The 16,930-nt window shown below is 44.7% G+C and overlaps 1 protein-coding gene across 11 annotated transcripts in view; it reads right to left on the bottom strand.

Moving 5' to 3' along the window:
* The window catches only part of LPP (LIM domain containing preferred translocation partner in lipoma), a 633,676-nt gene that overhangs the window by 554,217 nt on the left and 62,529 nt on the right, over positions 1 to 16,930 (bottom strand). For 10 of the 11 annotated variants that reach the window (XM_053918206.1, XM_045199196.2, XM_053918208.1 and 7 more), the window contains one exon: positions 16,484 to 16,608. The exons of the other annotated variant lie outside the window; for it this stretch is intronic. The gene's annotated coding sequence lies outside the window, so the exon portion shown is untranslated. The remainder of the gene's footprint in view (positions 1 to 16,483; positions 16,609 to 16,930) is intronic. 11 annotated transcript variants of the gene reach the window in all.

Genomic DNA, 16,930 nt, shown 5'->3' with positions numbered 1-16,930 from the left:
ATTTACCATTATATGATTGTTTAAAAAGCAGGCACACCCCCAAAAAGTTATTTTGATACACACACACAAAATGTGGAGTTCAGAGAAGGAAACACGCCTTTTTTATTTGATTATTAAGTTTACTTCGCAGTCTTCATTGTAAGGGTGGCACTATTACACAAGCTGGCCCCTAAGAAGAGGTAAAAGGCAGCAGGAGACATAAGGCAGTGGGATGAAACTCAAGTCCACAGACATTAACTGAGCATTTTCTCTGCAGATGGCTCCACCAGAACCCATGTAGAGGAGCGGTCCCAACCTTGCTGGCACCAGGGACTGGTTTCATGGAAGACAATTTTTCCATGGACATGGGTGCAGGGGGACAGAGTTCAGGAGGTAATGAGAGCAATGGGGAGTGGGATGAAGTTTCGCTCCCTCACTCACTGCTCATCTCTTGCTTTGCGGCACAGTTCAGGGTTGGGGCCCCCTGATGTAGAACACAATAATTATGAGAAAACACTAGCCCTGCCCACAAACTGTTTAAAAGCAAATGAGGCAGCACTATGCAAATAGTTTACTCTAATTCAAACCTTGAATGAGGAGCTCAAAGGATAGGGGGAAAATGACACTTGCAACAGACCAAGAATGAAAGACCAACAATCACTAGCCAACCAAACCAAAGGGGTCTGTATGTGGCAGACAAGGAGGCATTCAGGAGGAGCAATTACCCACACACCCCCACGGGGCTCAGTCACAGACCCACAAGTGCTCTGTGACCTCTGTCAGCTGGGTTTTCCGAAGACACCCAATGCAACCAAGCTGAACAATTTATATTTAAATGTGCTGTCTCTGCTCCAGATCCATCTCTACTTCTCTTCAAAGCAATTCAACAAGCAACAGTTGATTCCACACTGCATTCAAAGCCTTGGGCTGGACACTTGGTGAAAGAAAGAAATCATTAGACATGGTCTGTGCCTTCAGGGAATTCATGACCTGGTGAGGAAATACAGAACCGTCCATCCACCATGCGTCTGTTCAACTGACATTTATTGAACATTTACTATATATCAGTTACCGATGAACACGCTGAGGCTTTAGAAATGGGCAGACACAGCTGAGTCCACAGTCCAGGACATGAGACAAGCATAATACCCAGCAGGTGCTGTGCAGTGTGGTTAGGCCAAAGGAGAGGTACGTGCACCTGCAGCTTCAGGAGAAGGGAGTGGGTTGCCAGGAATGACATGGAAAGGGTCACCTCTACAACTAATCATTATTCTGCTAACTTAAATATAAGGTAGAAGGAATTAGGCGTCTAACCAAATGCCTCCCTGTCTGTGACATACAGACCCCCTTGGGTGACTACACACGTGTAGCACACTGTGAGAGGTCCCCTAGGAGTATTCTGGGCAAAGACTTGACCTTGAGGACAGAGTGGAATGTCTTCTCATTGCTTTGATGACTCACAGACCAACCAGTGAATCAGAGCTGGAGAAACCTTTGAGAAGGTCCCACACGGTGAGGAACAGAAAGTGGGAGTAGGATCCAGGACTCCAGACCCTAGAGGTGTGCCTCCCCAGTCTCAGCCTGCTGCTGGTGGGGCTGTGAAGGAGCCACCCGCAGCTATGCCTCACCGCCATCCAGGGCTGCCAGCGGGCTGAGCGACAGTTTCGACATCCGGCTGAGAGAATGGTTAAGAGGTTCCCGCCTGGGCAGTGTGGACTTACTGTTACTCTTGTCTTGAGGAGGCATGTTTGTTTTTAAACACTCCCCAGTAAAAAGTCATGACCAGCCTTCCTACAGCCGTATATAAGAAGATGGGGACCTGAAGTCAGATTAGTGCCAGAATGAACATTCTGGGTGAGCTCCTTTTTCCACAATGGAAAAACAAAACAAACCAAAACGAGGCCCAGAGAGACTGAGGTCGCCCTGCCCAGTCACACCACAAGTTAGACAGCACCTGAGTGGAGAGTCAGCGTGGTGGCGTGTGACTCACTCTCACAGCCCACGTTTGGCGGCTCAGGAGCGACAGACACCGGAGGGGAAGGATCATGCCCAAAGGATACAGTCATTAACTAACTGTGTAGCGCAGAGACAGATCACAAGAAACAATTAAGAAATAAAGGAAGAAGAGATAGAAACGATTTCACAACTCTTTTCTCGAAAGCTTGTCAAAGGTCCTTCCCTTATCCTGCCTTCTGCAACATTACTCCAGGTCCTTCCATGTCTGTGCTCCAATTAAACTACCCCACTCACACCGTGTTTCTATCAGCATCCAACAGCAAAGGTGGGAGAGGATTGCCAATTTCTTATGAATCCTTAAGATTTCCCTTATTAGTCATAGAAAACTGAAGTCACTTGGGGGACGGGGGGGCGGGACTTTAGGAAAAAACAGTTTTAAATCAGTTCTCACTAATTCATTCCTCTATGTGGTGTTCCTCCTGAAGACAGGAAAAATTCAGTTTCTAATGTTGACGCAAAAATGGAAGTTCTTGTTAGGTTGTGTCAATTGTCACTGTGGCATTTCTTATTAGGAATTTTCTTACTGTCATTTTTTTGTTGTATTAATTATAGTTTGATCAGTGGAGGAGCTATTTTGAATCCACGGGACTTTCCTAACCAGATTGTTTTGGCATTTTAAAGTCACTCAAATGCAGGGTCTAAACAATATGGCAAGTATCCCTTTTTCTCTCTCCTTTATACTCAAATTCTAAACAAAGCAGCCATCTGTTCTCTCTCTGAAAACATCGGCCCTTGTTTTCATTTTTCTGTTAATAATAATGCCTCAAACTTATATCACGTCTCTCTCCAACTTGCTTATTAAAGCATTTTGTAGATATTGCCTCATTCATCTTCGACATCACCCCCTATAAACTGGGAGAAAAGGGAACGTTTGCCAACTTTCAGTCAGACAAGTGATTATTCGATGTTTAACAAATTTTGAACAAATGAGCACATCGCGACAGAGGGACCCTGGGACCCTCCAGCCCCGTCTCACATACCTATGTGGACGGGAGAACCCCAAGGGAGAAGTCACTCGTGTTCTATCTGTGAAGTCAGCTCTCTCCCCACACTGTACAGGGCGAAGATAAGAACCGTGTCTTATATATTTTGGTATCTCCGGGACCTGACATGTAAAAAGGGTTCATTTACATATTTGTTGAATAAATTAAGATGTTTGTGAATAGTTCCACAGTTTGTGGCAGAGCTGGGGTCAAAGCTCAGCTCTCCTGCCCTCTTCTTTCTTGTGTTATTTTTCAGAATACCTATAGACCCAAATGCAAAAAGAATAGAGACACCCCAAAAATGGGGTAGGGAGTGTCTCCAAGTAAGAAATGTGCTGAACACATACATCCAGTAGGAATCCCGATGTCAGCCACTGGCCATGCTACAACTTAACCCAGGTTAGGGCTAGCTCTCTGAAAGCTCCGCATTCCACACGTGCTCCGTGTGTCTGAGGATCGGGGGAGTGTCCTGGAACAGCTTTACCCAACTGGAAGAAATGATGTGCCTTGATGCCAAAGGACAGCATGTCTCTGTAAAACCCCTGAGTCCAAAAAGAGAGCATCCTCTCTCCTGCGATTTACCTTCATCACTCCAGTAACTCGAGAGCACTCACAGTCTCGGGGCCATGAAATCCACCAGCCCAGAGTTTTCCAATGAGCAGAGAGGTCACTGAAATAAAAACCTTTTTTCCATGTGCCTAGCTGGAAATCAACAAGTCATTTGGCACGTTTTTCTTCTTTTCAGAATACCCTATCCCCCACTGCTACTCCTTGAAGCTAAAGGAAAAATAAATTGTTGCTAGAAAACCAAGTTAAATGTGGGATTCTGTCATTCGAATTGCTTCTGGAACAGTAGCAGTTTCAATAAATTCAATAACTCCCTAAAGATTCTTCAAAAATAGATTGTGTAGACTAGAAAGCTAGAGGTCTGAGGGGAGAAGAATAGTACTTTTTTAAGTAAATTAATTACTTATATGAACAGGAAACAAATTAGTTACAAAATACAAAAAAAAATCAACAGAAATCAACCTTCAGAGCATTTTGATGAATTTGTTTTTCAGGGGGGATGGGTGAAGATGACAGGAGAGGAGAAGAAAACACGGGGAACTCATTTGGAGACACGTAACAGGCCGTGTCTGACAGGGACACAGAGGCCGCCCCTGGAGCCTGGGATTGTCAGGCACACTGTGGGGAGCACGTTACCCAGCCACGCAGCCTCAGCAGGAGGAACAGACAGCCTGCACTCCAGGCACCCATCTACAGAGAGGCCCCTGCACAGAGAGCAGGCACAGCCGGTCAAATCATGCTATATCAATACTCCTTTCCTCCCTCTCCACTCCCTGCTCCGAGAGGCCTTGGAAATCAAGGCTAGGCTGTCCCAAGGTCATTTGTTATTTTTATGGCCATGGCCCAGAACTGTAACCCTCTCCCAATATGATCCTGATGAAAGTTTGCCCTTTTCGTACATACAGACCTTCTCGTTCTCAGGCTACCCCCAAAAATATCACCTTGGGCTCCGTATGTATAACCCATCATCCAGCACCTTAACATTTTACACTTAAAAGTGAAAGGGCCCTACATCTAAGGATATATAAAAGATATACATGTTACTTAACTAGTTTTGATCTCCAAACCTAACGTTTCAGAGGATCGTTTGTAAGCTAGCCAATGGGGTCGCTGGCTAAGTGCTCATCTGATGTCCGATGACGTGTCTGTCATGTCTACAAGGACAGAAAAGCCCTTGCCGTGCTCCTCCTGCCAAACCCAGGTCTGAGGAAGGCACTCCAAAGAAGGCAGACATGTCCTCTCCCCAGAGCGGCCCTGCCAGCTAACCAGTGCACACCATCTGATAGTGAGGACTGGTATTTTCCAAACACACGTTTCTTTCCAAGGATGTTGCTGGCCTAAAATTCTAACCACTCAAAGTTGAACGATTTGGGGCTAGGCTCTCAATCACTCTGGACATCAGTTTCTTTTCCTATAAAATAAAGCAGTCAATTCAATAAGTTGTACACTTCCCACTGGCTCAGAAATCCTCTAATTATGACATTCCTGCTGCCAAGTGGTCTGCCTGTCTCCCTCTTAGTTTGTTCATCTCCTCTCTCTCTCTCCCTCCCTCCCTCTCTCTCCCTCCCTCTCTCTCTTCCTCTCTCTCTCTCTCCCTCCCTCTCTCTCTTCCTCTCTCTCTCTCTCTCTCACACACACACAAATATGCACACTGGCCCTTTCCAGTCTACCACCTCAGAAGGCAAGCTGCAAACAATCCCTACCCACATTCCCCATCACTGTTTCTCTGCTTGAGATTTGACACAAAACGATTTTTAAATCAGTTTATGAGATAAAAATGAGATACACAGACACCACTTACATGCAGACCTCACCTTGAAATGAGATCCTCTGTGCATTCCAGCAGCCTCTGCATCACCCCAGGCCCCGGAGGTCGTCATCTGCCAGGGTCCCCGTTGCTCAGGTCTGATGGCTACCTTGTATGCTCTGAGACCTTGAACCAGTCATTTTATACCTCCGGGCCTCAATTTCCCTAACTATAAAATATAGTGTTTGGCACAGAATAAATGCCAAGCTATCGACCAATTCTGACACCCCACTCTAGAGCTCTGAAATTTCATTAGAAATAAAAAAACAAGCAGTCCCCAAAGCCCTCTATCTCCTACTGGTGCTTACCTACGGGGTCCCAGATGAATGGAAGTGACTTTTTGCATGATCTTGCACAATAAATAATAATAGCACATTAATAGGAACAAATGGTTCTAATTTGTGTTTGTTTATTAGTTTATTTCCAGGCTAAAGAAGTTGCAGGCACCACCTGCCAATGGCCTTTGGAGATTCCATGATGCCGCCCCTCCGCCCCGGCTTTTGTTTTTACAATGGGCCAGAAGTTCAGAAACTAAAAAGGTTAAAATGGAAACCACACAGTAAAAATATGGAGCCTGAAATATTGAGAAAATTATTTAGGAAAATATTAAGTAATACCGCATCCTTCTTTAAAACCGTTAAAATGTTAAAGGAGAGCTAACATAAAGTAAAAATAAAATTGACAACAGAAAGGACTGATTTGCCTAGGATCCCTTTCAGCCGGGTCATCAGCAGGAATAGCAAATACTCATGTTTCTATTTGTTGCCCTCAACTGACATGCTTGGTCGTGGTTGTGTGTTTTGTTTTAAATAAAATGGGGAAGCAACAAATATATTAAATGCATCTGCAAAAAAACCCCACATTTGCATGTGGAAAACAAATAAGTGGGTGCCTGAATGGGTGATTAAGCGTGCAATTGCCCATCTGCACGCAGGGCCCCAGCCTCCCTGCAGGTGTGTGGATCTCAGGAGCAGAGAATCACAGAGTTCTCCACCCGGGGAGGTGACACATAGGGGAACCAGTATGCTCCGCAACTGGACCTGTTCTGAGCTGCCCACCACTACTGCCCCATCTCCCTGTCCACTGTCCCTATATCTTAAAGCCAAAATCCAGAAATACCTTATGTCATCCCTTTGTTAGATTTCTGGGAATTCTTTAAGTCTCAAAGGAAATGTTTTTTCTGAGCATCTTCAATGTGTACTTAACAAACATTTGTTGCTCCAACTATTTGTATGAGCATGGGTAACCTTCTGTCCTAAACTCTTCACCTTGGTAACTACACTCCAACCAAAGCTGCCCCTCACTTTTCCAGAAGTACCCAGCATGCCTCTGCCTCAGAGAGCCTTTGCAATAGCTTGCTCTCAGCCTAAAACATTTCCCCCTCTCTTATCTCGGGTTCACTGCCTCAAGTACACACTTATCAGTAAGACCTTCTCAGACCAATGAATTTAAATCCGTGTCTTCCCTACCCTCTGTGCCCTTAACCTGCTCCATGGTTCTTCTGAAAATAGATTACAAGCTAAATTATATATTTACTCCTTAGATTGTAGGTTAACTGTCACCATCAAATAGGTGTACTTAATTTTGTTTGTGGCTCTATTCCCAGTGCCTGGAAGAGTGTCTAGCACAGAGTAGATACTCAATAAACAGTTGTTAAGTTAATGAGTTATCATTACCACTTGTAAATCACTACACTAAGCACCAAGGGTCCTCTTAAGAAATAAGACAGGATTCATGCTCTTAAGAAGCTTCTACAATCTAGTGGAAGAGCAAGCCTAAGAACCTGCTTCTATAGCAGAGCACAGTGACATGAACATTCTCCGGTGTATACACAAAGCACCCTGACAGTACGGAAAAGCCAGCTGTTGACAGTAGAATGGTGAGGGATGGACTAAGGGAGGCACACAAAACAGAATTCTCTGGAGGTATCTTTTTAAAAAGCACAGAAATCATCCTCAAAAATACATTCAGTACAAAAAATTACTAAGACATCCTTAGCTAGCCTTCCCTTCATCAATAATGCTAAATGGGACAAAAGATTGCCCAGGATAAGTCAGCATTTATGTGTGCCAACACCATGGAGAAATGAAGAGTCATTTTCATCACAAAGCCTTCATTTAAGAAAAGAAATTATTTAAATGCACACAAAATGTGCCTTCTGAAAATTCCAGACTGTCCAGACAGGAATGACCTTAAAGGACAGGTGGCCCAACTTCTTCTTCGCTCTACAAAGGACCCATCAGCATCAGCCTCTACGGAAATACCCGCAAAGACAGAGTCTGCGCCCCCTCCCAGGGCAGAGTCCTGCCCTGCTCCTGCTTCTCCCTCCACTTTCTCTCTTCTCTACTCTAACCACTTCCAGTTTCTTTCTTCATCACTCAGAGGCTCTGGGTTCCAGTGCTATCAGCCATCCTGAACCTCCCTCTTCCTCTCTCTCCTCGGTCTCTCCCACTGTTCCAGGCTCTTTTTTTTTTTTTTTTTTTTTTGCAGCTGACCTAGCAGTTTAAATTGCTCAAGCAATTTAGCAGTCTGCTGAGAACTAAGCACTTTGCCTGGGGTTGGGGGAGGGGCACAGAGAGTCCAAAGGATTCATGGGTTAACTCCATGAGCCCTAACCCAATAAAACCCCGGCAAAGTCAAACAACTTTGTGACCTTGACCTTAAAATGCCATCTTTGACATAAATTAAAACAGTGCAAACACTATAACTCTTTGGAAGCAAAGAACACAGAGGTGAAAAGCATCTCCTGACCCCACTCCACCTCACAAACATACAGAATTTCGGGAGCCTTGTTCATTCAAAAAACAATGATCCTTCACGTACTATTTATCCTCGCTTCTCAACTCCCCAGCCATCCTGTACAGATAAATGTGAGATTAGGATACATACTTTTTAACCATCTCTATACCTGAAAATACATTCTAGTCACTACTGCTATGTGACCTTGGGCAAGAAATTTCAAATTGGCAAACCAAAGCATCCCAGAAAGTAAAACAAAAAGTGATCACTAAATATGTAATCCAAAAATAGCCAAGAGACCATACAAGAGACCTCTTGTATGCCTCCGCCCCCCTCCTTCCCCACCTACAGCCTTTACAGATATTGCTAAATGACCATGGACTCTTTCCTACTCAGTCAGGAGACAGCTTCAGAATCCTTCTCCACACAGACCCTCAACAAGCTACTATCAATACACTGTATGGCCATATGAAGTGAAATCCAAGCCACTCATTCTTCAGATAAAGAAATCTGAAGCTCAAAGATGGGCCATATCCTCCTCACACGTCAGAGTTAGCTGCAAAGGCCCTGGCCTCTATTCTCCAAAGTCACTTCTCTTCCTCTAATGCTGATGCTCTGTGACTACTCCTTGGAGTGGGGATGGGGGTCTTGCTATTGTATTAAGTTGTAAGAATTACAGATAAAGGGTTTCTATGTAGAGGCAGAAGCTTCAGAGAGGCTTGCAGGCAGAGGAGCATTTGGGCTGGCCTGAAGAAGCCTGCGGTCTGTAGGAACGAGTGCTCTGTACCTGTCTTTAGCAGAAGAAAACCCAGGATCGGGGGGGCATTTCCAGCAGAAGGAACAGCATAAGCGAAGGAATGGTGAGGACCCTGTGCGCTGTTGAGCAGAGCAGTAGCCCTAACAGAGGCCACGGATGAAGGCAGGGGAAGGAGGAACGAAGATGATAGCGAGAGAAGATTAGAAGAGTCACCCCAAGTTTTTGTTGTGTTTTAAATGTTGATTTTTTTAAATGATTAAACACCTTAAGTCTCATAAATGGGAAAAGAAAATAAAACTGGAGGAGAAATAAAGAATATATCTCCATTCTCAATGGAGAAAAAAAGTCTGGCTATAAACTGTATTACAGGAACACTTTCATTATGTAAAAGCCTATTTTGTTTTCATGTCATTCTTAGATTACATCATTGAGTGGCTACAGCCATCTTGTACCGTAGTATAAATAAATCACTAGCTTAATCATAGAATGAGCCAGGACCCTAGATTTAAGAGGAAAATATTAGATCATTTTAAATAACTGATATAACTCAAGCCAGTTGTCACTGAAGGAGGGTGAGGTGATGTCATCCTAAAGAAGTCCAAAGAAGAGCCAAAGAGGGTCAGTGCCAGGCAGGTCCCTGAGAAGCTTCCATTTACAAAAGAGGAGGAGGCTGACGGCAGCTGGGTGGGGCTCGTCCTGCACACCAGACAGACAATTTTGCCATGAGAGCCAACGCTGACTTTTCAAGTAGAGGTCCCCCAGAGGCTTTCCTCGTGAAACATCGTATATGAATATCTTGTTTCCAGAACTACAACATTTCCAAATACCAGAAAACATGAGCCTATTATGATGTCTGTATTCACATGTTGGAAGTAAAACCATAAAAGTTAAGGCTCTTAGTTATTCAGGAAAACAGGAAATCAGAATGACATATGCAAATGCCGCAGGTCTGGTCCAAGCCAAGGGGCCAGGCGTACAAAGCAGGGGCTTTGAGATAATGGCCTGACCACAGACGAGGGTGATTTTTAGCAGGCGCAGACCACGAAGGACATCGGAAACTAACGTTTCATGGGCGCCGACTGTGTACTGAGTACCAAACTCAAAAACTTTATAAACACCATGCTGCTTTGTGAGCATAAAAGAACGTGTCAAGTAATTGCTACTTGTCCCATTTTTTTTCAGGTATGAAAACCAGTTTAAAAAGTAAGTAAGTGACTTCAGTAAAATTATGCAGGTAATGCACGATGGTCTCCCTACTCCAAATGTTGCTTTACCTTGTTGCCTTCACCCAGCGAAAACTGTTTCCTGCTAGGGACTTTTCATAAACACAAACAATGAATAAGAAACACCTTGAAAGCACTAAAAGTATAAAACACACTGCGAGTTGAAAGGGGCCATGAGTGGGGAATAGCAGTAACATTCTGGCCAGCAACAGTCCCAACAGCCAAAGCTGGTTTGCTAATTTGGGCAGTAGGGCTACTAACGAGCTTAACCATTATTTTAACTCTTCCATTTCCATTGAAAGTTTGGTTCTTTTTTTAGGAATGTTAAGGTGGACTCTAAGGGAACTTGTCATCTTCTATAAAATGCACTGCCAGGCTTGGTTTTATAAAAAGCCTGTTTTGGTCGGGGGAAGAGATGGATGTTCTGGAAAAGAGCTTTCTGCCAGACAGAAGGTATTGGCTGAGGTTTTCTGTCTGATCCTGTCAGCCTCACAGTAATGTTGTGTATTGGCTCACTGTTCGTAATACAAATGTTATTCATAACTACAGAGACACACTGTCGGAGCCAAGGAATACTGATTCATGCAACTTTTCAGGGCACACGAGACCCAACAGGAGATGTGGACCCTGAAATTTACCTAAAGGGACAACATGAAGGCTCAAGACTGCAAAGTTTGACCTAACTTTCTCCAGTGCGTGTCTGGGACGGAAGAGAGGTTGCAGAGAGCAGAGAAAACATGCCTAGAAGTTCTATGGGCTGATTATGATGCATAGACTGTGTGGAGAGGGAGGAGGGAAGCATTGAGCCAGAGTTGGGGAAGGCTCAGACGGTCATTCCCATGGCCGCCAGTGCTCCATGGCCCTGAAAGAGTCTGTCCCCTCTCTGGGTCTTGGTGTCTCACCTGAACAGTAAAGAGCTCAAGCAAGAACATTTAGACATTGCCACCCAAAGCTAAAGAGGATGAAAATGTAGAGGTGTGGCAACACAGCATTAATGGAAAACTTGTATTTTTCCTCTGAAAAACCATGCCAATTTGTACTCTATACTATTATACATCAATGTTTATATTGAGATTTTAAATGGAATTCAACCCCCAGAAGTCTTCAAGTGAAACTGATTCACAGAAGTGCTCTGAGTTTATTCCGTGGCCCCATGTAACTCCTACACCATAGCGCATGAAACGTAACCTAGGCAGCTCCTAAGCTGAACCCGTACAAACCCACCCCTGGCTTTCATGCTCCTGTGCAATCCCTCTCTCTGAGTGCGGCCTAGATTTAGAGACTTGCTTCTAGCAAATAGAATGAGGCAGAGGGAACAATGTGTCACTTCCAGGATTAGGTCGCAAAAGGCTTTGGCTTGCATCCCTCGCTCCCCCGCTCTGAGGGAAGCCAGGGCCATGTTGTAAGCTGCCCTATGGAGAGGCCCACATGGCAAGAAACTGAAGGTGGCCTTCAGCCAATAGTCAGCAACCAAGGCCCTAGGCTCAACAACCAGTGAGTAACTGAATCCTGCCCACAGTCTTATGGGTGAGTTTGGTATAAGTCCTCCCACCCTCTTCCTCACAGAGCCTTCTAAGGAGACTGCAGGTCCCGCAGACACCCAGACTACAACCTTGAAAGACACCATCAAGCACCTGTCTAAGCTGCTCCCGATTCCTGACTCACAGAAACTGTGAGATAATAAATGTTTTTTGTCTTAAGGTGCAAAATTTGGGGTAATTTGTGATGCAGCAACAGTTAATGAAGATAGCATCTAAGCTTGAGATTATTTTAATGGTCCCTACCAACCCCACCCCTTTTCATGAGGCCTGGGGGCGTAGACTATAAAAGATTCACTATCAGAAGCTCTCAAAAGGCACCTCTATGCCCAGAATGCAGAGGCACCTTCTAGTTTGGTGACATATACTCAGATATACTCTGGCCACACAGAGATGGTCATGGAAATGCCAGTGCAGTTCAAAGTCAACACGACACTTCCTCCCACTACAGTACATTGATCAGAATGAACATGCAAGATGACAGACTCCTTACCTGCCCAGCTGTATTCTGCTATCAGCTAAATCTGCCCTTAGAAACTGTGCAGCCCTAGTGAGCCAAACTCTGGCCAGAGGTCCAGCCTGCAAACCCCCTAGGCTTATGTCACAAGACTGCAAGGTTCCCTGAGAAGTTGTGAGATCAAATCTCCTCCTGGAAACCTTTCCCAATATTCTCAATTCTTTCCACTCTCCAACCTTTCATCGAAGCCCCATGAGATATGAGGCTATAAATTACTTACCTTGATTTCCCAAGCACCTAATGTGAGGCCTGAAACATTCGTGGTGATTAATGTAGGTGCATTGTAAACAATACTTTTCTAAGGTGTACTTCATTTTCATGTATGTCTTTCTCTCTAACTAGACTGTAAGCTTCTCAAGGTCAGGGACTATGCCTAATTCACTGTGGTGTCCTAAAGATCTATCTGGAAGTTCACTGATTTCCAGACAAACACTGAGAACAGGGCAGAGATCAAGATCATTGCTGTGAACCAGGGGTAGATACTTGGCAGCAATCTACAAAGGACTCAGAGGCTCCCCATCCATTCAGCTTCAGACCCCTTCTACTACTCAGCAATCCAATGAGGGAAAACCTGAGAATTCCTCTGACCTCCCTGGGCCCTCCCCAAGATCGAGGTATCTCCACTGTGCTCGGGTCAGGAAATAGAAGAAAGTGGAATTAGGAGGTAGAATGCAAAAGAGGGAAAGAGAGAGATAGCTCTTCTTTTTACTGTCATGGAGAGCAAACACCTCATACAAGGCATCCCCAGGTTGCAGAACAACAGAGCCTCAGGAGGCTGGATGGTCTCTGCTCAGACCCAGCAAGCCCTTTTGTAATTTTTGAAGCAATAACATAGAGGCAGTAAAAGCTGACTAAGCAGATGGCCACACATACCCAAAAACCACCTGACAAGTAATCGTAGGGAGCCAAGACATTCACCTGCGAAAGTCAAGTGGAAGTGACCCATGCTTTGCTTCCGGCGCAGACTAATAACTGCTTCTTCTGAGAACCAAAGAGGAAATATTAAAACTGAAAGCCCTTGGCTACCATCAACAATTGTACACTAGTATCAACAGAGGGAAATAATTTCCTTCCTGACTCCCGCTGGGCCAGCCATGCCTGGAGCAAAAGGTGTGATTAGCTAATCAAACAAAGCAAGAGCCAAAGGGCCAGACTGTAGCTTCCAGGGGATTTCTCAAGCACTGACACTTCGTCTGGATCTACCTCTCCCCACCTCCTCCTGTCTAGGGCAGTGATTTTCAACCAGTGGCCGCAGCACATGGATGCGCCACAAGAATTTATAAAACATGCCATACCTGACTATGTAGTCAGGAGCACTGGCCTCTTTTCCCTTAGGTTGTCAAATTAAAAAATGGCGGCAGCCAACACAAAAGTAACTATCCCGCGTGAATGAATGAAAATCATACTTTTTTTTTGTCAGATCAGCAAAAAATATATTTTTGGTGTGCTGCAAAATTTTAGTAGTTAGTTTATGTGTGCCGTGAGACGAAAAAGGTTGAAAATCACTAGTCTAGGGCAAAAACAAACGTGAAAAGTAATAATACTACTCTATTTCACATCAACTTCAATCACCATCATTATAAGATTCCTTCTAGCTCCTTTCCCCGACGGAGAACCAGTCAGCACCCACCCCATCCTGGGGGTGACGGGAGTGCAGAGTTAGGAGAAATGACGCACACTGAGCCCTGCATCAGGCAGGCCGCTGAGGGCTGCACATGGGATCATAGTTTCCTCTACATTCAGGCTGAGTCTCTACAGTACAGAATGAAACAACTATAAAAAGCTACCACGTATGGGCCACACTTCACAGTTTGCAAAACAGGTTGTCATCTATGGACCTGCTGGCTCCAAACAAACATGACAGTTAGACAGGGCAATGACTGGGGAAATGAAGGCAGAGGGATCTGGTCCTTTAAGGGATGCACACCTATTATAATAACTGTAAACCCTTCTAATACCCATCCCGCCATACTTGCTGCCTTTTTATGAACTCACAAACTTCATAAGCCATACTGGTCCCAAAAGCCTCTTTCTGTCCAGTCATTTTTTCACTCATCTGTGCTAGAATTCCTAAAATGCTGCAGCAGAGAACTGGCCAGTGCCCGATGAACACCCTCAGGGAAAGGGACATGTGCTACCTTTGGATTTTTTCTTTCCTCCATGAAAATGCACTGTGCACCCACCACGTGCCAGAGATTCTAGTAGACTCAGGGGAAACAGTCATGAACATGAGATGCTGTCCCTCTTCTGACTGGGTTTTATCATCTCAAAGGCCATAATCACACGTGCCCTGCCTCCCAGCTCCTCTAGGATCGCATTCCTGTAATAGCTCCTGCTGGGAAATAATTTCCAGTCCTCTCAGCATCCTTGTGTGGTGAGTCCAGTTGGTTCAAGTCCCTTTTAGAGGATGAGGTGAGGACTAAAATCTGACACTTAGGGGAGCTCTGACAGGACAGTTAAAGGGTTTATGGTCACTAAACCTTTTAGCTTTAGTTCTTTCTCCCTCCGTCCTAACAGTACCCAGATATTCTTTTGAGGGACCACCACTTCGCCACTGTGTAGATGCCATGAAGTCGGGGTAGGGAGGTTTCAAAATTCAGCACAGCCCTGGTTCACACACACAAGTTAGCACAGTGTCTTCCTTGTGGCCTCAGTGACCGGTACAGAAGTACCCAGTTCCCCGAGTCTATGGGGATATGGCAAACAGGACTCTCTTTCCCCAAATGGCATGGAGGCGGCCTACAGCCCAAGCAGCAGCAAACAGCCATCACATGACCACAAAGTGAAACACCCCAACAATGAAGCTACCGCACAGAAGAGGGAGAGCGAGGAGCCCAGGAGAGACACAGCCGAGCCTGCTCAAACTGGGCCTGATGCCCATGGTACCTCGGACCCGCTGGGTTCCAGTGGGTCCCCCACCCACTTTGTTGTCGGTAACATCTCTAGTTAATGTGCCTGAGGCTGCCTAAGTGTTTTAGTAGACAAAATCCACTGTTGGCTCCTAATTAGCTTACAGAAAACAAAAAGTCCTGCATCTATCCCAGCTCACTCCTGTGTAGGTTCTCTCTTGCATCCTGTAACTATACAGTAGACTTTTTTTTAAAAACCTAAATGTAAACCTTCATATTCATCACAATTTAATTTTAAACACTGAAAAAAATCCAGGAGGTAGAACAGGTAACAAAGATGAGCATGTGATGCTTCCAGGGTGTGCCTGGGGCAAAGCTTTCAAGGCCACATTGAAATTTTAACAGGCTGAAATGTTCAAAAGTCAAAGTGTAGGTCTCCAGTGTTTATCTTATGCAGATCCATAGGTGCGCAGAAAAGCCCCATTATGTTCTTTCAAGATGCATTGATGAAGAAAAGAAAAGGTGACAAAATGTAACTATAAACTGAGCCACACTTTTAAGTGAAGTTAGGTTTTATCAATCACAACACCGTATGCTTTGTTTTGGAAATCTGCATCATAAACAGGCCAAGACACATGTTTTATTCAGTATAAAGCCAGTGCTTGGGGCACGGAGAGATTGGCCCGGAGGATGGAGGCCACAGATCCAGAATTCTATATAGGAGCCTTTCCCATAACATTCCAGCTATTTCCCTCAAGTCTCCTCCCACCCCAGGGCAGCCCACACCCCTGATTCTTGTTACCACTCCTCTCTTCTAGACTGTGATGTTCCGTTCCACCCTCTAAACGCAGAGGAATTCCGAAACACAAGGTGAAGCTTGCCTTTCCTGGTCACCATGCCCCTTTCTGAGTGCGCGACATGGTTCAAATTCAGATCCCAATGAAGCGCCAGCAGGCCCTTTAAGACACAGGTTTAAAACTTTGCCTAAGCAAAGTTAGCCTTCCCTACCTCCAGGGATTGTTGTGAAAATAAAATGAAATCAGAGAAGAATCATCTTATGCAGAGGTAAACAAGAGCCACTCAATAATATTACTTTCTTTCCTCACAAATGTCCATAAGACTGTTCATTGACATTTCCATTTTGGTCTTCAATTTCAAGAACACTTCCCTCCATGCCAAAGGAGAAAGATGGAAGGAATACAATTACTGGCAACCGGAAATCATCATTACTCCAAATTTTCTTCCAATCTCTCTTCACGCCAACTTTTAAGAGCTGAGTCCTGCCTTTTCTTTGCCACACATTTTATTAGCATTATTATATTTCGTCCACTGCCAATGAAATTAACTTAAGAAAAAAAGAAAGAACATTTCGGTCCGTCTCTAGTTCTCAGTCCAAGCTTGGTATTAGTGCCATGCTTTCCTTCATTGAAAACCACTGATTTTTAAAACTCATTAAAACATGAATGTTGACTATTAAAAAAATGTTTTCTTTTCTGCATAGGACTCACCAATTGAGGAAACAGTATCTTCCCCTCCAACGAGTGCCCAGTAGAACAACAAAAACAGCTCTAAACCGAGAATTGGGTGAGTGGATTCCGTCCTCAGTACTGTTTCTGAGCCTCGGTGATCGAACCTGTGTGTGGGAAATGGGAGAAGGAGGTTGTGCATGAATCTCTAGGATCTCACCAGCTCTAGAACTTCCCAGGTTTATGAACTCGCTGACTAGACCACACTGAGAATGATGCCAAGCTTCAAACCTACAAATCTTGCGGCTCACCTCTATTCCTCCTAAGCCCCCAGTCAGCTCCTGGGAACATCTCCCAGAAATGTTCATCTGAACATTTCCTTCACTAATTTCTCTCAGAATGGTGGGGAAAGAGAATGTCAGTACCCGTGTTCATCCTCGGCTGTCCCGGGAGGCAGCTCCATGGTAATAGCAGAGATGAAAGAGGTAG

Source organism: Desmodus rotundus, chromosome 2 (assembly GCF_022682495.2).
Source record: "Desmodus rotundus isolate HL8 chromosome 2, HLdesRot8A.1, whole genome shotgun sequence".
NCBI lineage: Eukaryota > Metazoa > Chordata > Mammalia > Chiroptera > Phyllostomidae > Desmodus > Desmodus rotundus.
This window is presented reverse-complemented; position numbering and strand designations above follow the sequence as displayed.